This window comes from Sebastes fasciatus, chromosome 10 (assembly GCF_043250625.1).
Source record: "Sebastes fasciatus isolate fSebFas1 chromosome 10, fSebFas1.pri, whole genome shotgun sequence".
NCBI lineage: Eukaryota > Metazoa > Chordata > Actinopteri > Perciformes > Sebastidae > Sebastes > Sebastes fasciatus.
The window spans coordinates 35,230,644-35,252,670 of NC_133804.1; the positions used below are offsets into that span (position 1 = coordinate 35,230,644).

The 22,027-nt window shown below is 41.6% G+C and overlaps 1 long non-coding RNA gene across 1 annotated transcript; it reads right to left on the reverse strand.

Moving 5' to 3' along the window:
• Positions 1 to 216: 216 nt before the first annotated feature.
• LOC141774876 (uncharacterized) lies at positions 217 to 5,887 on the reverse strand. Its single transcript, XR_012595494.1, has 4 exons — positions 5,742 to 5,887; positions 2,157 to 2,251; positions 1,805 to 1,956; positions 217 to 455 (listed from the first exon to the last, which is right to left on the reverse strand). It is a non-coding gene; the product is annotated as an uncharacterized LOC141774876 (long non-coding RNA).
• Between the last annotated feature and the right edge of the window lie 16,140 nt (positions 5,888 to 22,027).

Sequence of the window (22,027 nt, forward strand, 5' to 3'; positions counted from 1 at the left end):
AGCCGGCAGAGTCTACGACAGAGAGCGGCAAAACCTTTCTCTCTATGTTTAATACGTACTAGGAAGTTGCAAATGAAGCAATTAAAGAGGATCTCTCACTAATTTTAATCATCAAGACCAGTTTGCCTGCCATGTTTGTTGCTACTCAGCTTTTAAAAAACCTCAATTCATAAGAGAAAGTCGGCTTTACAGACTGGAGGTGCGGAGTTTGAAAAATGTGGCTCTAAGGGTTTAATTAAATGAATGAAAAGTTGCATTATGGGAAATGCAGGATCCAGTGTTTGAGGAGCTTTGACTGTACGAGAGATCTCAGCCTCGGCTGCATCAACTTCATTTCTCTGCCTCCGCGCCGGCGACAGTCGTGGCCAGAGGTTCATGTTTTTGGGTTGTCCGTCTGTACGTCCCCTTCACGGGAATTTTCTGATTCGATTTTGGTGCTCAAAGGTCAGAGGTCACTGTGACGTCACACTAAACACATTTTATCCACAACTCAAGAATTCATCTGATTATTAAGACTATTTCATACAAAATAGGATCCAATTATGAAGTGATGACATTTTGGACAAACATGGATGTAAACTGTAACTTGACTGGTTGGCGGAGGCGTACAATAATAATACTACTAATAATAATAAACTTTATTTCTATAGCACCTTTCAAAACTACAGTTACACGCTGCTTCACAAACTGTATTTAAAAGAACATCATACACAGAAAATGCAATAAAAACAGGGATTTTAAGAGGTGGTCAAACATAGAGAAATAAAAGTAAAATGTAGAAGAACAACATTAAAAACATTTGTTTTTAAAAAGATATGCAGATGTGTGTACAGGTGAGTTTTTAAAAGCTTCCATAGCGTTGGAGCTAAAAGGGTAAAAGCATGGAACCCCCTTTGTTTTAACAACCATGAGGCAATAATCTAGTTTTTAATCTGTCGCTCCCACATCCCAATACTAAACAAGACAAAACAAGAAGACACAAATGTCCATCTTAGAGCTGCAGTTATCAGTATTTGTATATTAATTTTGGATCAAATGTGAGAGAGGATTCCTGAAAACACAGAAGCTGCACCGGAAACAGATCATCTTTAATGCATTGAATATTTTTTCCTGAAGTTATTTTAAAGTTAATATAATCATGTCATGTTTTTTTACAGTGTGTAGTGTTGCCCTTTGGAACAGCTCAGTGGGCTCTTTCTGCCCACACAGACGCCTCAGTGTGATTCATACATGTTCAACACATATTCACCACAGCTAGCGTAGCTGGAGTTGAGTGGGATAGAAAGGCCACATCGACACCCCCACCTCCCCTTTAAACACCCTCTGGGATGTGGTCCAACACGTTTAATTAAAGCGTCCAGCATCCATGTCCGCCACGCTGGGCCCAAAAACAATAAAGGTGTCCAATAAAATCAGGTGGAGGCAGACGCCAGCGACGCGACGGCGTTGAGATCCGCTGACACTCCGAGAGTTTCTCTGCAAACACACGAGCGATGAGTGAGAGTCTGTCTTTACGGGGAGAGCGAGGCGATGAGGACGACCCTGCAGGAATGCTTTTAGCTGCCAGACTTTTCTCTTGTTACCACCCTCTCTAACACAGGCGAGGACAATGGAGCCGAGTCCTGCAGGACACACTCAAAGGAGACATTTTTATCTCTCCCTGAAAAAAAGAAAACCCTTCAACAACGCCTCCTGGTAAAAGCACCCTTCAGGCTTTGTGTTGCTGTGAGGACAGAAAAGCCTGTAATCTAAAAAAAACTGCACTCATGATTACAGTGTTTGAGTTGTGCTGTGTGGAAGTTACCTGCTGAGCTCCACCTCCCCCGTATTTAAGTCCAGGTGGGAGGGATCTGACCCGTCACCTCCGCCTGGAGCTGCAGGACTGGATGAGGGAAAAAACAAACACGCGTCCTCGTCTTTGTCCTCATCTTTGTCCTCATCTCGTCGGAGGACGAGCTGTGAGAAATCATGATGGTGCAAATAATGAAGTAACATTAACATCTTCTCTCCAAGCTGTTTGGTATTCAGTCACTTGTTTTTCTTCAAATGAGAACAAACCGAGGACCAGCGACCAATCTCACAATATAAACTGAGCTCTTTATTGCAGGAAATGACTCATTCAGGTGTTAATTAAATGACAAAATGTCCTGTCATACCTCCAACCTATGTCACTAATCTTGCACCCCGATTTTTGACTGTAACTAGGCGCCCATTCCTCTTGGTTGGAAAGACGTGATGCATGAATTACTTCCTAAAAAAGTACAAAAAAATACATGATCTGAAGTTTAAAGGGATAATTAGACTCAATCCAAACAAACCCAAGCAGACACCAACACTGACAGCAGCACAATGATTCTGGACATCTGGACATCTGGACATGTGGACATGTGGACATCTGTCCCTGGAGTTGGGGATGTAGAGAGAAAGTCACTTCATCCATGTTTTTTTGCAGAATGGCCAGGATTTATATCTAACAATAATAACATTTTACACTCACTTCAGAACTTTTACAGACAGAAAACTTGAACAGAAACGAAGCAGCGACAGTAACTCCACTGGACTGGAGTCTGTGGGTCTGTCTGACGGGGGGATCGGAGCCCAGACAGGTTTGGTTACTTTGGTCAAGCTGCTCTCAAACACTGTTCGTAGTTATACCTACGGAGAGTGATGCACTGTAATTGTGGACCAGGGAGTATTAATAGCGGCGTGTAGGTTTCACACGTGTGAAACCACAAGTCAACATGGACTTATTTTAACCCAAACCACCATCTTTTCCTAAACCTAACTAAGTATTTTGGTGCCTAAACTTTGGCAAAAGAAAGTTGTTTCCTGTGAAGACGGAAGTTTATACGTGTTGTTGGACATTCGTAGGAAAACAAACTGAAAAAGGAGGAATAACTTTTTCGTAAGATATCATTCGACCGTCGTATGAGGATACGATGCTTTGGTTCAGTGGGAAACTTCAAAGACCATCGTGCTGCACATATCAATCCCAGTTAAAAATGGGGAAAAGACATTATAAGTTTAAACTTGTTATGACCTGATGGCGTTGCAAAATGAGTCTACTTCTCTCTTGATGTATGACCTCAGTAAACATTGTAAACATGAGTTTATGTTTCAAGTCTTCTTCAGTACAGCATGATGTTCATTTAGTAAATGATGGTCCCATTTAGAGTCAGAGAGACCATAAAGCAGGGGATGCTTTAGGGCGGGGCTACCTGCTGATTGACAGGTCGCTACCAGGCGTTGTCCGGTCTGGGAGTTGTCTTACAACTTTAACCCTTTCACAGCATGTTTTCACTTCATCAAAGTTAATTATAACCTTTTGTGGTCACCTAAAAATGTCTTCAGTTGTACTTAGCTCCACCCTCTCGTGCCCTTTCTGAAAACCAAGCTGGCGACAGACTAAAACTAAGATCACCTTGAATTTTGCACTAAAGGTTGAACTTTAAGACTCAACTAACACCAAACTGTCCGCTGATGTTTCTGTATGTTCTGTTTGTGCATTAAAGGAAATAAATCAGCTGTTTTTATTCGTATTATTGTAAAGAAATGAAGGTTTTCTATTGCATGACGTCGCCCTGCTGGTGAATGAGGGCGCTGCATCCTGACAGGAATCAGCCACTATGACCAGACGAGACTTTAACTTCTGATAATTGGTAAATGTTACTGAAACTTCTTCTTCTTGGTAAAAGAACATTTTGAATGCAGGACTTTCACTTTTAATGGAGCTCTATATCCCAAAGTGGTATTGATGCTTTACCTGAAGGATTTAAATTCCTCTTCCACCTCTGCTCCTTATTACCGTCACCCAGTCAGCGGCTCCATCTGGCCTCCCGGAGACGGTGTACGGGACGGAGAAACCTCCACGGGTCTGATTTCACTGTTAGCTGGAGCTTTAATGATCCCCGCGGGGAATTAGAGAGGAGAGAGAGAGAGAGAGAGAGAGAGGAACCGAGCTGTGGGAAGTCGATGTTGGATTCAACCTGCAGCGGGTGGTCCATCCAGCGAGCAGCCAGAGAGGACGAGTTACAGCGGAGAGGTTGTCGGTTCAACGCCAGACTGTGACGAGAGGCGGCGCGCTGCCAGTGGCGACGGTGATATTCAACATCGATTTCTACTGGTGTTTAACATTTCTTAATACGTTGGATTTAGTATTTATTTAAAGGATTAAAACCAAAACAAACCTGTTTCAGTGAACATATGAACACGTCACCTACGAACCCTTTACTAATAAATTATAAAACTATTTATATAGCACTTTTCAAAAACAAGTGATTAAATGATTTACACTAAACACAAAGCCAAGAAAAGCTGACATCATTTCTGGTTTTTATCTTAATGCTTCAAAATATTATATATATCATTATTATTTATATATATATATATACTGTATATATATATATAATTTTTATAATGTATACATCTCTTCTGTGTATATTTGATGTATATTATATCAATTACTCAAAGTATAAAACATATATACAAATATATAATAAAAATATATGAAATTATATTATAATAAAAAATACACAAAAATCAAAAGTTTTATTTTCAAATCTTCACAATTATATTTGTTATGATAATATTTGTAGTAGTAGTAGTATTAGTGGTTATGGCACATATTTCACAACATTATATTGTAAATATCAAATATTACAATAATATTTACATTAACTTCTATAATTACATCACATATTCCCTTTATTCTACTGTATATGTATGTATTAATTAATTTAACAACATTTTATTGGGGTTTTCCAATTATAACAAACATTACATATTAATGAAATGTCGGTCTCGGCAGCAAATACAGTACACCGTCAAATAACATCAAATACCATCAAATAATCATGCAAGTAATTAAAAACCATAGTAATTAAAACAGAGGGGAATATACAGATATTACAGTAATTACAACGTAGAGATATCTTATAAAGGACACATGGACGACTACACTTAATAATCTTATTCCAGTTGACCCACCCCCACCCCCCGGTAGTAGATGTATTTATTACCCAGACCTCTATTTATATTTATTATTTAAAGCAAATATATTATTCTACTTCAAAACGGCTTTCAGAGTTGCACCGCTGGACTAATTATTATTGCACGTACATATTTGCTCGGTTCCATATCATTATCCTGATCCCAGTCTCTACACTGTTTATGTGCTTTTAGTGACATGTGAGGTGCTTATAAGGTGAGTCATTAAAACCTAAACAAACACACACAGCTATGTCACTGTGTGTGTGTGTGTGTGTGTGTGTGTGTGTGTGTGTGTGTGTGTGTGTGTGTGTAATTAGTCCTCGTGGATTCACTGTTTCCGTGTCGGAGTCGTCCACATAAAGCCACCTTAATCTCCCGCTGAGTGTTGACTGATGTCTGAATCATGATGGAGCTCTCTAAGCCGTCCTGTCAGCACAAGAGGAAGAGGTGTGTGTGTGTGTGCGTGCGTTTGTGTGCATGTGTGCATGTGTGCCTGTGTGTGTGTGTAACACCTCGACATAAAGCCTCCTCTCCATGATGGTGTGAAGATACACTCTGTTAATCTCTAGCAGCTTGTTTTCAAGACTTCAGCAAATAGCACCCAAACACAGGGTGAATGCACACACACACACACACACACACACACACATGCACAGCACGTGCACGCTCAGACAGACAATTATGTAAATGTGTTCATGAGTGTAAAAAGAGCACAAAAAGGCAGATATGCTGACACATGACAAAACACAAACACTCCTCATCCATCTTCACTTCCTCTTCCTCCTCCGGTGCGTTCAGGTGATGCTCGTCGACTTGTAAATCCAAACACCATCGGTACATTTCATAATTCAAAAGTTCAAATGAATATTTTTTTATCACATTATTAACAACTGGTAAATACAAAGCTAAGAATGTTAATTAATAAATAAACAAGCCAACTAGTCTCTCTCTCTCTTTAATTCAATTTAACTCCAGTTGTGATCAATTTAAAGACTGTTACGGGTGTTGTAGTCATGGTAACCGTTGTGGTGACTGTGGTTCATTTTAATTTAAACTTGATGCAATTTTCTTATTTAATGCAGCTGAAAACATGACAGAAGCATCCCCCCCCGCCCCCCATCTTCTCTCCTGACGGCTGGACGGAGAAGTCAGCATCAACTTCAGCCCTGCAGGCAAAACTAACTCCTCCCGACCACGAAGCAGAAAGTTAAACACGTGTTTATCATGTGATTATCTGTGCATGATTAAACTCCATGCCTGTTAAAGGCATTCATTTCATCATTACCGAGATTAACAATGAACATTCATGCTCAACATACCAACTGTTTTGCTCCTCTCAGTAATGTTGTCTGCTGGACACCACGAATGTCACTCTGTCAATTAGATTTCAGGGCAAACATCAATATTCACAGGAAATTGGAACAATTATTGATATCTATAAGACTTCTCATGGAAACCCGGCCTGTAGTTTCGGACATACTTTGTCCTGAACACATTCTCACTACCAACTCATTCAGACAGACTACACTTCCAACCATGACACTCTACGTACCCGTTTAGTGTCAGTTTTGGACGTGTCGGGGACAATGTGTCTCGTTACATGCATAGTGTCTTTTCAAAATAAACTTCCAACGTAGGTTTACTAAGTTTTTAGGTTTACTCACAAAACAAAACTACTTGGTTAGGTTGAGGAAGATATGGTGGTTTGGGTTCAAATAAGTAGGTTTGCTACGTTAATAAAGTACGGAAGTTCACTTAACTTCACTCATCTTCAACCTCTTCTCCGGGGTCGGGTCACGGGGTCAACAGCTCCAGCAGGGGACCCCAAACTTCCCTTTCCCGGGCCACATTAGGCAGCTCTGACTGGGGGATACCGAGGCGTTCCCAGGCCAGTGTGGAGATATTATCTCTTATAATAATAATAATAATGTAATTTAATGATGGTAAATGTGGTGATTAAACAGCTTTAATGTACAGATGTTGGTATCAGCTTCTAGAGAACTGTACTGGTGGAGCTGCGACAGCATGAAGGAACGCTCCCAGTGTCTGCGGTGATACCGGTAATAGAGTCTCCTCGTCGGACAGACAGGACGGGATAATGGTTCGATAAAGATTACAAAGAGGAGGGGAGTCGGAGGACACCCCCGTCTCGCTCCACAGCTGAGCACAAAAGGATATTTGGCCGAGAGTGATTACAGAAGCTCATGGAAAGTCACGGAGGGTTTGAATTCAGCAGGTGAAGCCCAGTCCGAACGCCGCCGTCCAGTAAATCTTTATTATCTCCGAAAGGCAATTTGTTTTACAGCCGCTGGTCAATTAAGATCAAAAGCAGCAACATAAGGACCGGGGCAGCCAGCGGCATGCTCACAGAGGATCAGCAGCTCATGGTCACACATACTTTTTTGAACATTGGTGAACTTTCAGGTGAATATCGCCGCAGGTGAATGAGTGACCGTGCCCTGAGGAAGAGGACGAGGAAGCCTGCTTCTACTCAGTTTGCTCAAGTAGCTCCCGGGTGCTTCACAGCAGCCCACTGCTCCTAATGCTGAGGATGGGTTAAATGCAGAGGTCACATTGTATGTATGTACCTGACCGATATGATGATTCTAATAAAGTTTAATATTTTGCACTCTCATTTTAAATTTGAATAATAAATGCCAAGAGCAAGGTGATAGGTCTCTTAGGCACATGGACTTTGTGGACTTCTCCATGCGCACCTTCTGTCTCGGTTCATGTATGAGCTGCAGCGCAGCGTGCAAAACGTCTGGGTGAAGGCGATATAGATCAGCGGGTGGTGATTAATAAATACTCGCCATACTCGCCTGTCACATTACTCGTCTCATAGTTGAAAAAGAGGCTACGATGCACCTCGGTAACCGGATGTCTCCTTTGTAAAAAAAAAGCAGAATATTGAGTTATAACCGACCAGTTTGGTGCAAAACGAGTAACGTAACTTATTACTTTTGATACCAATAAGTAACCAATATTATGACTTTTCAAAGGAGTAATAAGTAAAACATGTCTTATTATTGCTTATAATCCCTACTCTTCCACCCGGACGACAATAGAGATACACCAACTGTCGTTTCCCGGCGGAAGAGAGCAGTCTATGCTCGCGACACAGCGCAGTTTGAGCTCATGTTGAGGCTGCGCTCGCCACAGCGTGCAGCGCCCAAAGTTGGGCTTTGCCCGGTGCAGCGAAAAAGCCGTCGTGGCGCCGCGCAAGCCGTTAGAAATAACGTGTTTCAGAGCGTAGTGGTGGCGTTGTTGCGTTGTGTCTGAAAGGACCTTCAGTGAAAGAGAGACGGAGAGAACTAAGAGAAAGAAATCCTCAAGCAGGAGCAAAAACTGAATAAAAACTGATCAATATTAGTTTATGCCAGAGATTCACACCAGAGGGGAGAGTAGTCCGTTTTCTTTCCTGGGAGTTAAAGGTAAAATCAAAAGTGTAACATGCTGCGGGTTCTCGGACTGAAGTACATAATTTGTCCGCGTGATCGAAGGTTGCAGCTGCTGATGGTTTTAGGAGTCAGTAGAGAGCAGAGAAAAGGAGCTGGTTGGTGTAATACGGCCTTATAAAGAAACATTTACCATTTTACGGTTGTATAAAGACAAACCGACTTTCTCATTCAATCTACAATGACGTGTGCAGAAACCTGAGTCAAAGCACGATGTATTGAATCCAACATTTTCAAAGAAGATGAATAATTACATTTTTTTTTTTTTTCTAGCAAAAGAAAAACTGATTCTTTAATAGAAAGTTAACTTTTTCTGTAAGACACTCAGTATGATGTTTAAAAGACAGATTGTCAGGTAGACTCATTATTTAAAGTAGCAATCGATAAACACCATCAGCTGTCTCATTTGACCTTGAGAAACACATCCTGTCAACATTTAGTCTCCTCAACTCACAGAAAGCACATCTCCCTTACTGTTTCTTTTATTCTAATTTCTTTGTCTGAATGATAAGATGTCTGTGAAGCCGTGTCTCATTGTGCAATAAACCTTGAACCGTACAAAACTCACAAATTACAAGTGTAAAAGATGAGAGTATTTGTGCGTGTTGCATGTCGTCACGGCTGTGTGCAGTTTGTGGTGCTCAAACATCAGCAGGGAAGTTTTGGGTGCTAATAAGAAAGTAAAAAGTATATCTTAGAAGTTGCAGAGCAGAAACGTCTCACCTGTCAACAAACTAATGTACACCTGCAACATCAATATCACTTCACAGAGACACAATAAGTGACTTTATTATATGTCTATTCCCACCTGTGCTGTGGCAGACTTTGCTCTATAGAGTAAACGGTATATACTGCAGAACAATGCGTCATCTCCTTCCTCCTCTGTTCTCTCTCTGTGTTCGTCTATTGTTCTGCTGATCAGTGGCGTCTTTCACCACGCTGATTTCGTTTTTCTGCATCAAGGCTATTCTCATTTATTCCTTTGCTTTGTCATTTACTGCATGCTTCTCTCCTCTCTCTTCCACCACGCTGCGTTCTCTTGTCATTTGGCTTCCTTATCAGGCTCGGCAGCGGCCGTCGCTTGTCATCAGAGTTTTGAAGTTTCTCTCGCTTTCATTTATAGTGCGAGGCGTGATGTTGTTTTCATATCTCTCCTGCGCAAATTTGTAATTTTCTTCTCTCAGTTTGTCATCACGTTTTATCACTTCTTTTTTCTTATCACTGTACAAATCAACTCAACCAATTTCAAATGGATCAGTGGGTTGTGTTTTTTTTCCTTCCTCCCCATCAGAGAATCTGAAGGCACCTGGTGATAAGGTTTGACTAAAATACTCACTCATTACTACAGCGAAGTTAAATGAGCTGATCACAGAAAAACATCGCAGCGTGTCACATCCAGTCTGTGAGCGGCAGGAGGACTTTCAGTTCAACCACTGATTCAGAACCAAACATTACAATTGTGCCAAATTAGCTATTAGGAGTTCCTGTAAGCAATCTCTTCGTGGATGTACAGACAACTATCAGTGGAAGACTGTGGTGGGGAAGAAAACAGAAAAACGTGATGATACTCTGGCAAGTTCTGGATTTACAAACGGGGACTGACCATTACTACGAAACCATTCGTCCATTTGTCCAGCAGCCCGTTATCCCGCCCGTTGTTCCTGAGGCCCATTGCTTCCAAAATACACACACATCAAACCTTCCCGATTTTATCTTTCTTACTGGAGGAGGCATGACATCGCCACTCTGCCTCTTGTTACTGGGTGAGCTCCTTTTGAGAAGTGCTGATGAGCGGCGAGGGAGGAGCATGCCTCTTGAATGGAGGGAAAACATTCGCTGGCAGGAGGAGGACTTTAAACAAAAGCCAGGATCTGTCAGAGCGATCCATGTTTAGTGATTCATTAATCATTGACGAGAGAACGATGCCACAGAGAAACAAAATTATGCCAAAAATCACCTGCCGACTGCTCGGCTGTGCTTTATTCAGTCATGGAGCTCTCCAAGTCACTGCATGTTCTACAACACTGTCCGGCAAATTTTTCAGAATAAAAGCCTCATGTTAACAAATGAAGGAGTTCTACATGTCAGCAGCGCGTGGCGGCTGTGTTACCTGTTGTTTTTTATTTCAGCGTCCGTGTTAACAGATAAGAGCAGCCACACTGCCCGCATTTCAGCTGCGTCTCTTCTAGAGATTCGAGGTCTCGCCTATTTTATTTTTACCGCGAGCCACGCGGTTCACAGCAACAATAGACAGTGAAGGTGATCTATTGACTGTATATTAACATCATATTAGCAACATTAGTACAGTTTCACTGTCTAGACATCTATAGAATATGTTACGGACATGGAAAAAAGTAAAGAATTATTTTTAAATCAACACTTCCTGATTTTATTTCAAAATAAAAGTCCTCAAGGTTTTTTTTTCTGTGGACAGAATTCCTTCATTTGTTAACACAAGGCTTTTAATGGTGGATTATTATGCAGCTCACAGGGGCAGTGTGTCCCCGCCGTAAAGCAGTCAGAGGCAGAGTAGGACGGGTCATGCCTTCACCATGTTGGGAAGAAAAGTATTGAGACCGGGAAGGTCCGATGGCGTCATCCATATCCACAGAATAATGAGCCATGTGTTTCTGTTTGTTGCAGGGAATGTGTGTATTTTTGGAGCGATGGGCCTTTGGGATAAGGAGCGTTTGTTTTCGGGATAACGGGCCGTCAGACAAATGGGCTTTCAGTCCAATGGGACAATTTTCGGACTATTGGGTTTCGCATTAATGAGCCTTCTGACTAATGGCATGACACCTTAGAGGGAGCATCTCTTTATTGTGACTACTATGCAGATTTATAGACATTTATTTTGAATGGACATTGGAGGTAATTATATGCTATTGACTGCTGGACTGTTCTCGTTCACTTATCTTTGGCCATGAAGTGTAAGTCCACCTAAACCACTTTGACGAAGCCCAACTAAACTGATGCAAGTAAAGACTACAAAAATTAGTTTATCAATAAAGACATTGATGCCTTTTCTTTGGCGTTTACTGTTAAAATCTGATGTCCATATGAGCCTGGAGCTGCTGCAGATACACAATAGGAAGAGTTCAGACTCTTCAGTCCCGTCTTTAATATTTTCCTATCAGAGCCTGTTCTGTGTGTGTGTGTGTGTGTGTGTGTGTGTGTGTGTGTGTGTGTGTGTGTGCGTGTGCGTGTGTATGCGTGTGTGTGTGTGTGTGTGTGTGTGTGTGTGTGGATGCCGACATGTGAAATTAAAAGGATTCGGCGAGCGCTGCACCAAATGAAATGACACACATGAGGAATCTGGAAAAGAAAGAAAGAAATGAGCTGATGCACCAGAAAAGAATAAAAGGGTGAGCCGACGCCGCTCGGCCTCGAACAGAGGAGATGTTTGAGAGACCCGGCTCTCATTTAGAACAAATTTAACAGAGTCATCCCGGGAGGTTGTCATGGTGAAGCCTTTGTTCGTTAGAGTTTGTCTCTCTGTCTATTGTGTCAGCGAAAAAATGCTTGACGTCCTTCCAGGTCGCTGTGTTTTCTGTCTTATTACGTTTTTTTTAAGCACCAACTTTCTCTCTTAGTTTTGGATTCTGCAGCGTGGAGTCGGCCCTGCTCTCGTTTCTGCACAGCGGTCGGCGAACGCGGCGCTGCGGGATGATTCTGGGATATTTTGGGGATGTGTTAGGGCGGCGGACGCCCCGAGAGGATGTGACATGTTTGTTCCTGAGGCCTTCAAAGACAACAGGTCATCATAAAGAGAACACGCCGGTCCTGAGTTTACTGTGCACTTTGCTGCGCGTCCTACACTGTCCCCTATTACATGTGTGTCAGCACAAGGGCGGGACTTTAACTGGGGATGGTGACAACTTTGAAAGTTCCAGTTTTTGTCCCGTTGACTTTTTAAAGTTTTAAAGTTTAGCTCAGTAGTGACCCCTCGCTGTAGAGCCGTCATAATCCAGAGGACACACAACCCTGAACTGATAGAAATACAGATACACTGACTTCATTGTATTTCCTTCTCATGCTACATCTTTGGCAGCTCCGCCTCTCTTACTGTCATCGGCAGACCAAGGCCTCATCCTGAACCTTTACTATCTAACCTGAACCTTAACAGAGACATCTGATTGGAGGAAGATGTTCTCTGCACCAACTGATACTGTTCAGGGTAAAAAACAAAAAGTGACAAAATGATGTAAACTCGTCTCACATGCTATGAAATGTTGATTAGATTGTGCTGTTGATGGACACTATTGTCCCACAATGCACAAAGCAGCAATACTGTGAAACTAATGTTGTTGAAAAAGCTTTACGGTCTGTAGTACAAAGAAAAGCTTTCTCTTTGTTGAATTGAATCGGTGTTGTCACTCTAAAACCACGCGTTTCTTGTATAATAATTACTAATCCGATTATAGTATACAATTAGTATGTAGTGTGGAATTGAGACACAGCAAAAAATATCATCGACTGTATATAAGAAGTGGACGTAGTCACCGTGACATCACCCGTTTGTGGACTACGGTTTTGAAGCTTTGAGTTCGGCATTTTGGCCGTCGCCATCTTGGTTTCTTTGGAACCAGAAGTGACGGGGGAGAGGGCGGAGCTTAACACAACTGAACGCTGAGTAAAACATCTTTAGGTGAATGAATGAGAATGAAAATGTATAGGCCCCGACACAGCAAGACAACGGTCGGCCGTCGGACAGTTTGGGGCCGTCGGTGAGCGTCTGTCGGCTCTAGTTCGTTGGCTCTAGTCTGCCCGTCTCGGGGGCTTTTGGCCCGATTCAGTATGTTGACGTGTCGACATGTCGACGGCGGACCTCGTCGGTGAGAGAAATCACTCTGATTGGCTGTTCGGCTTAAACGAATCAGTGCACGAGAAGAGAAATGGAAGAAAGGAAAGCAAGCCAACGAGTAAAGTCAAGAACACAGAAGACTCTTCTCATCGTTCATCTTCATCTCATCTGATCGGTCCAGATATTTTCACAACAACATGAACATCTGGAATGAAGCTAAGTGGTGAGTGAGAGTGCTGTGAAAACGCTGCTTTGTTTCATGTACGCATCATAACAACGGCTTGTATATCCGCCGTCTTCCGGTTTCTCCTATTGAATGATGGATACAGACTACCACCACCTGCTGATGTGGAGAGTTATTTCCTCTCACGCAGGCGCAGAACGTACGTGCTAACTGGCCGTCGGCTGTCGTCTTTGCAGTGTCCTGCAACTTGTCAGCCAAGACAAAGGCAACGTGAGGCGATACAACAGTCGGCCTCCATCGCCGCTAGTTCTCTGATGTGGGCTTGGTGTGTCTGGTCCAGCCTCGCCGGCAGCTGTAGCTCAGTGGGTTCCTTTAACCGCAAGATTGGTGTTTCGATCCCCGTCGATCCTCCTGCTGTCTGCCTCTCAAAGTGTCCTCGAACGAGACGCTGAACCCTAAGTTGCTCTCCGGGCGCTTCACAGCAGCTCACTGCTCCTAAAATCCTTAGGATGGGTTCAATGCAGAGGTCACATTTCATGTATGTTACCGTATGTATGTATATGACGAAGCTAATGAAGTTTAAGAATGAAAGTTTAAGGCCCTTCTGCATCGGCTTCACTTTTCAGACTGATGTGACATCATGTTAATGTCTGATGACATCATGTTGATGTCTGATGACATCATGTTAATGTCTGATGACATCATGTTAAAGTCTGATGACATCATGTTAATGTCTGATGACATCATGTTAATGTCTGATGACATCATGTTAAAGTCTGATGACATCATGTTAATGTCTGATGACATCATGTTAAAGTCTGATGACATCATGTTGATGTCTGATGACATCATGTTAAAGTCTGATGACATCATGTTGATGTCTGATGACATCATGTTAAAGTCTGATGACATCATGTTGATGTCTGATGACATCATGTTGATGTCTGATGACATCATGTTAATGTCTGATGACATCATGTTAATGTCTGATGACATCATGTTAATGTCTGATGACATCATGTTGATGTCTGATGACATCATGTTGATGTCTGATGACATCATGTTAATGTCTGATGACATCATGTTAATGTCTGATGACATCATGTTAAAGTCTGATGACATCATGTTAATGTCTGATGACATCATGTTAAAGTCTGATGACATCATGTTAATGTCTGATGACCGGCTGGATGAAATAAGTTGCTCCTACATTTCCATGTGCTGACTCAGCAGCGACTACTACAGATTGTTCCTGACATCTTGTTAAGATTACGCTTTGTTCATTGACAAGCACTTTTTCATGTAAATTGTTGCACATGATTATTGGGAGTTGTTTTTCCTTTTTAAATGTGATTTTTAAAGTTTCTTTAGAAGCATTTCTATCCTGAAAACAGGCAGTTCGGTGTGCATGTCAATCATCTGGATGGTCTGGCCAAGTTGAAATCTCAAGCTGATTGAATCTGTTGTGAGATGGCAACAGAATAAAAGATAATGAGGAGTTTTATTTATTCTTCTGTTGGTGTTCTATTCCTCCTGTCATTGATTCTTTAGTACATTCTAGTTTCAGGCACTGCAGCGTCTTCTTTCATCAGAGAGAACATGCTCTTATAAAGCAGATATTCCTCTGGGTTTGCAGCTGGTTGGTTGTTTGTTTAGCAGTAAATTCATGGTAACCAGCTGAGGAGAATCTAACGCTGCCCCCCCCCCCCCCACATCCTGCTGAGCTAATGTCTGTCTATCCTGGTCTGAAATTTACTGTGCTCACCGTCCTATACTGCGAAAAGAAAAGTCGTGCGAGCCGAGAGAATTGAGGTATCCATTCCGACGACAGTTTTACAGCGGCTAAGTTCACTTAGCATTAAATCCTCCTCCTCCTGACTGAAGACTAACCTTGTTTTCAGACCAAAAGCAGGCAGGAGAGAGGCAAAAAGGCACGCTTAAATTTAGTGTTTAATTTGGTTAATATCGTCGGCTCACTCTGTAAATTTACTGCAGCCCTCAATTTGAATTAGACTGCGGTGAACAGTCAGTGAGGAGTGGACACTAATGCAAATGCACGAGCGCCGGTCGATACTGCTGTGTTTGCTTTTCTGCCCTGTTTACCCAGAGAGAGAGTGTGTGTGTGTGTGTGTGTGTGTGTGTGTGTGTGTGTGTGTGTGTGTGTGCATGCTAATGGATCACAGTGAAATATAAAAGAAAATGTAGAAAGCTATTCGACACATTCCACATGCCGCACGCAGCTCGTTTACAAAAGCAAATGAATACAAGACACACGGCTCATTTGGGAGAGAACATGAATACCAGAGCGCCGGAGTGTTCAGTCAATAAAGAAACTTTTAGTCGATGTGTCCGTCGATGTGCTGCACATTCCTCCTCTGGAATGCACGGCGTTTCTGTTGGAGTCAATGTGTGATATAACAGGTGACTGTATACTGTTGTGATTTCTCTGTGCGGGTGAACCTTGAAGCATTCATCCAATATGAATATCAATGTGAATGAATAACTGTCAGGGCCGGAGCTGCAGTGTTAAACACAAGCAGACCAGACTGGACGTGTTATTATGTCCTCTTATAAAGGTGGACGTTAAAACACGCCAACCGTGAAATCTCTCTCATTTGAAGAGTCTGTGATTGATCCGTCTCACTTCTCAAATTCAACGTTAAATATTTGTCAGTTATAAAAACACATTGATGATTGTAGCTCCTCCGTCTTCAGAGTCGACTGAGACAAAGAGTCCATTAATCAGCCGGTCAACAGGAAGTAGACAGCAGCTATGATAATCAATTAATTATTGATCTGGTTCCAGCTTCTCATTTGTGAGGATTTCCTTGTTTTCTTTAGTTTCTTGACTGTTAATCATTACAACTAAAACTATTTGATCATCTCAAGTTGAGCTCCAGGAACTGGTGGCGACTGTTTTCACTTTGTTTTTCCATTTTCTAAATTAGGGCTGTCGTGATATACCCAGCCCGTTAGCACGGAAAGATAGAGACAGATAGATAGATAGATAGATAGATAAATAAATAGATAGATAGATAGACAGACAGACAGACAGACAGACAGACAGACAGACAGACAGACAGACAGACAGACAGACAGACAGACAGACAGATAGATAGATAGATAGTAACTTTATTGATCCCGAGGGAAATTCAAGTTTCCAGCATCACAGTTCAATAGTGCAAACATATTAGTAAAAAGGTTAGTAATACAGAGTATATATAAAATAATATCATAAAATATAGGAGATATAGATATTAAGAAATGTCAAATATGGAATATAATGCGGGATAAAAACTGAGGTAGAGAGATATTTTTAAAAATAGACTAAAGTACAGATAAGGCGTATAAATGCCACTATAATGTGAAAGGTGTTGAGCGTACGATAAGTACGCCTTTCTTGATTCCCACATGTCATTTGTTCGCCATGTATCCTGTTCTGACTGCATGTCAACACATCTGCATATAAATGTCACGGTAAGAGTTAGTGACGTAGAATAAAAAGAGAGAAAGACTTATGGAGATATATATATCTATATATAGATTAATGAGTATTTACGTCTACTTTAAAGGAAGAAGGCCGTTTACAGAGACCTCTCCTCACTTCCAGTGAAGCTGACGGTTTCTGGCAGAGATTAGCATGTTTTACTTTCAGAAACTAATCAAAGCTGTGATCAGGATCCAGAGAGAGAGAGAGAGAGAAACAACACTAATGTGCTTCTGATTGGAATGAATGGGAACTATGTGTCACAAACACCTGAAATCCTGAAAAATAAAACCCTGATGAATCACCTCTCTGATTAAAGGAAGACATCATCAATCACCCACAAACCCTCTAATACTGAGCCCCAGAGTCTGAAACCAATAAGCAGTCGACCGGGCGGATTTCTCTTCGATACAGAATCACTTCATTACAAACGTCCGTCCGGCTTCCACCCAGACTTTTTCTGCAGTTTGGAGATTAAAAGACGAGTTTCTCAGAGAGCTCAGAGCTGCTTTCACATCGGGACGGATCCAGTTATATTGGAGCCATGTTGTGTTATTTTCTTCATCACATAGTGTTTTATTATTTCCATCCCATATCGGAGCATCTATTCCCAACAGTCAACCTCCGTTCTGCAGCAGAGGAAGCTGTCAGTCTGTCTGGGCTTGTTGGCTGAACACAGAGTAGTGATTCTCCTTTTAAAGGGACAGGCCCACATTTCTTTACTTTCTTACCCGGAGACAGATGAGAAGATGCTGCTTTAGCTATTTTCCTTTGTTATATTTATTTATATAAGTTCTTCATTGTCATCGTGGTCATCATCTTCTTCTTCATCGTCGTGGTCTTGTTCTTCTTCTTCTTCTTCTACTGTATTGGGGGTTGCGTGGCTCCATCGTCAGAAACAAAGAAAACACCTTCTGAAGTTGTTCAGCTGATTGGTACTGTAGTGTACGTCACCTCCGGGAGGTCAAGGGTTAACCGGACATGTGATGTGGTGCCTGTATGTTACCGTTAGAGTGGGGGAAATAAAGAGCAGTGTGTAAAGTGTGCAGGAGGTGAGATGTCCTCGCTGTTAGAAACACCACGACACAGACTCAGCAGTTAAGCTGCTGCAGAGTCAGTAACGTCTCCACCTCGGTGCTGACAGCTGACGCAGTTTCACTTCCTGTAGTTTCACATAACCAATCATCACCTGATCCAGACACCCACTCAGTCTAACAGCTCAGTTTAACTCTTTAGACTGGGAGAATGAAACTCCAGATGTTCACAACTGGAAAAAAAAACTAATTATACTTTTATTTTACTGCCAGTTACTTTTATTTTACTGCCAGTCAATCATCGTAACAACACATGAATATTGTCTTACAGCCTGTTGTGAGTAAAAAAGCTCATCAGCAGATGTATTTTAAACTTTGTAGTTTTTAGTTGGACAACACTTTTATGAAAATGTTTTATTCTTGTTTTATCGAGTCTGTCTTGACTTTCTCTTTTATCAGCTGGTACGGGTTGCTTACCCTCAAAAAACAGGAACAGGTTGCAGGGTATAGTCAAAGTGCGCCACCCTCAATGACTTCACTCCTCTGTTCCAAAGCAGGACCTTGAAGAAGGCTCAGTCGGTCCCCGCTGATCCTAGCTGATCCTCGCTGATCCTAGCCGTCTCATTGAGTTCAGGTTGCTGCCGTCAGGCCGCAGATACAGTCTGCCTACATGTCGGACCGACAGGCTCAGAAATTATTTTGTTCCGACTGCGATTGGTTTCCCTTAATGCTGTATGTTGTAAGCCTTTTTTTATTAATCGCCTTTAATAAGCTATTTAGTGTGTTTATTGTTGTTGTGTGACGGCTGTGTGGTCTCGCAGGGGTCAGCAACCTGCGGCTCCGGAGCCACATGCGTCTCTTCAGCTCCTCTCCAGCGGCTCCCTGTGGATTTATAAAAAAATTAGTGGAAATGAATAACTGTATTTTTGTTTACATTTTCAATTTTATTGATCATTGTTGTAGGTCTATGGTACGACGGTACGACGGAGTATTAGGGCCACATTGAGGAAAAAAAAGAAATCTGAGATTTCGAGAATAAAGTCATAATATTATGCGAAAAAAATCGAAATTTTCGTGTTATTTTCTTTTTTTCTCGTAATATTATGACTTTATTGTGTAAATCTCAGATGTTTTTTCCCTCAATGTGGCCCTAATACTCCGTAGTACATTGTCTCTTTGGCCCTCGCTGCATTAGACTTATATACTATATACTTAGACTATAAACTGTGTTACCTTCATCACAATGATCACATGTTTTGTGGCTCCAGACAGATTTTTGATTTAGTTTTTTTTGCCTAAAATGTCTCTTTGGATAGTAAAGGCTGCTGACCCCTGCCCTAGGGGATAATAAAGTTTCCCTTGACCTTGACCTTGACCTGCTGTGAATGCTCAAGTTACACTGATATGTGGTAATAACCCAACATGGATGAGAAGTAGCTGAACGTCCGTTCTACTTCCCGTTGTGCGGATGTAAATCTGCTCTATAGATGTTCAGCATCAGTCAGCGGCTCACAGCACCTCGGCTCATCTGGAAGTTTCCAAACTCACTAACTCTTCTTCTGAAACTTTCACTTATATATTTTTGGCTTCAGGGTCATCAATATTTTCATCAGAAGGGTCCACCTCCCCCTCTCCTCTGGGCTCCTGCCACAGTAATATCCAGTATAATGAGTCTTTGCCAAGCAAACAGACCCGCAACAATATTGAGAGCTTCTTTTCTGTCCACAGACATTATTTCCCAGAGGAAAATTGGAAATTAAAAAAAAGAGAAAAGAAATTCATCCATTCCATCCATCAACATTGACCCATATCAGCAACCGAACCAACAGCCACAGCTGCTCCCCAACCCCCTCACCGCCACCCCCAGGTCTCATAACCCTCCATTACGTTCTCCCAATCTGCCTTTAAGCAACGACACACTTCACACACAGCGGAGGATTAATCCTACATGAGCGCAGTGACATCACATCGCTCTCCGCGGGGATGAATCATGGAAACCCGGGGCAACACGTCGCGTGGGATCTTGTCGACGACGTCTTGTGTCGACGTTGCCGGGAGCCTTTTCAAGCATCTCGCTAATTAAGCGGCAATGTGACCTCGGGCCTCCAGGCAGCGACCTAAGGAAGAGAAGAAGAAGAAGAAGAAGAAGAAGAAGAAGAAGAAGAAGAAGAAGAAGAAGAAGAAGAGAGAGAAATGGAGTTCAACTTTCTCCTTTTGACAAAGAGAGAAATATTTCTCCCAATTTTTAATCATTCATTCCAAAAATTCTTGTTGCTGCCAAACTGAAAGAGAATGTCCTAATGGTGCCATTACATAAGAGAGGAATGTGAATGATCATTGCTTCGTCTTGTTTATAATGGAGCTTAGAAATAAATAGTTTGACTTGAATGCAGTTCTGCAGAGAACACCAGTTAGATTTTAGACTTTGTTTTTCTCTTACACTGCCTTTCACAAGGAAATATTTTACTTTTTACTTTGTTTTATTGGACTAATTCCACAAATATCAGTAATAAATATAACAAACTTTTTAAAATATCATTTAAAATAAAGTATTTTCTGATATAGATTTTATTTGACAGCGTATTCTTAATATAGAAACGTGCCATGTTTTGACAATAAGAGGTCTTGAATCAAAGACACCGACTGAGTTGCACGTCGACTCCGGTGAAAGAATACAACGCTCTCCACTTAACACGTCATCCAACAACATGCAATCTGACTCAGTGTCCTCGGCGTGACTCACATGCATGTTTCCACACTTTGCACATACAGCTGTCACACGGGATAAACACACACTCACACTCGGGGTGAAATAAGAGCATTATGGTGTTTGAGTTGGAGCTAAACATGCGAGGAGACTGATGAGCTGCGAGAGAATAAACAGCAACGAAACAGATCAACACGCACTCGGCCTGACGGTCGTGTTTGAAACAAGCTGGAGGCTCGATTAGTGGTGGAATAGCTGAGGGAGTCAAAGAGGATCAGCCCTGAAAAGACACATACCCTATATATATATATATATATATATATATATATATATATATATATATAAACTGGTTAGTGATTCCCAGGCAGGTTCTGGAGCTACGAGCATCTTTTTCTAAGCAGATTTATGGATGTTTATCTGTGATGGTCATCCGGCCTCAGAAAGTATCACACTGAATCTACAAATCTGCGTGTCCGATGCTGTATCATGTTCAGATTTTGACTGATTTATGAGGGTGATTTTTGATGCAAATTGCCTCCATAATACCTTAATTGCCTCAGTGAGCCGTGTGTCACAGCCGGCGCTGCAGCTCCAACTTCCTGCCGTGTTGGAGAGAAGGTCAAACCAGCGGGACAAACCACAATAGCCGACTTCCTCTTGTTGTTTTTTAGAACACCTGCATGCACATCTTCCTTTCACCACAACACACGTTTATTATTTTATTCTACTTTATGAAACTGTTCAGATCTCCTGTTACAAAATAAGCATCTGTTGTGAGGAGGGGTTGCAAAGGAAGATTGACATTTATGGAACATTTTTGTACATTTTCCAACGGAAGTGGGAATTTTGCACAATTTCCCGCACACTTCCATCACATGTTGGCTTCAGAGTCTGACACCGAGGAGGTTCATGGAGAGGAGATGGAGGTCTGAAAGGAACATGATTGGAGAGAAGTCTTTTATTTTGTTTCATATGAAATATAAAAGGTCAATATAATGTTAAATGAATCATCTCATTTAAGTAAAGTTTGAAACCACTGAATTGTTGAAGGCATATAGGCGATCGCCTCTGGATCGCCTCTGGGTGCCATCTTCTGGGGACCCTGGTCCATCTGAATGAAATGAATAGAAAATAAATAAATAAGTAAATAAATGAATAAATAAATAAATACATACATAAATGAATAAATAAAATGCGGCTGGGCGCCCTTCCTCATTTTCTGCATCGAGGTATCAAATGAACAAATAAAGAAATAAAGAATGAAATATACTTTTCACCCCTGTAACTCTCTTTCTCACACTTTGTCATCTGCCCGGCTGCATGTATTTGTTAATATAAGTAAAACTGACTAAACACCTTTAAGT